The sequence below is a fragment of the Penaeus monodon genome, chromosome 15 (assembly GCF_015228065.2).
Source record: "Penaeus monodon isolate SGIC_2016 chromosome 15, NSTDA_Pmon_1, whole genome shotgun sequence".
In the NCBI taxonomy this organism is placed as follows: Eukaryota; Metazoa; Arthropoda; class Malacostraca; order Decapoda; family Penaeidae; genus Penaeus; species Penaeus monodon.
The window spans coordinates 41,289,972-41,290,268 of NC_051400.1; positions in this window are offsets into that span (position 1 = coordinate 41,289,972).

A 297-nucleotide genomic window follows, 5' to 3' on the forward strand; every position below is an offset into this window, starting at 1 on the left:
TTCCAAGAATCCACACACCCCTCCTTCAGATGCTTCCTCTCGTAGTTGCTGTGTGGGGCTTCGTCCTCGGTTTCCTCACGGAGATAAGAAAGGTGATAAGAATGGTGAGAAAGAGGTCATCCATTTCCCTCCACTTGCCTTCTAGAATCCTTTTTGCTTTCGTCTGGAATATTGCGAAATTTAGGCTCGTCGAAGGTGCATTGTAGGATTATGTTCACTAGGATGAATCCTTTGAGGTAAAAGGATATGTTTGGTTTCTTGCAAAGGCTGTCATAACAATATATATCTTATTTCAGG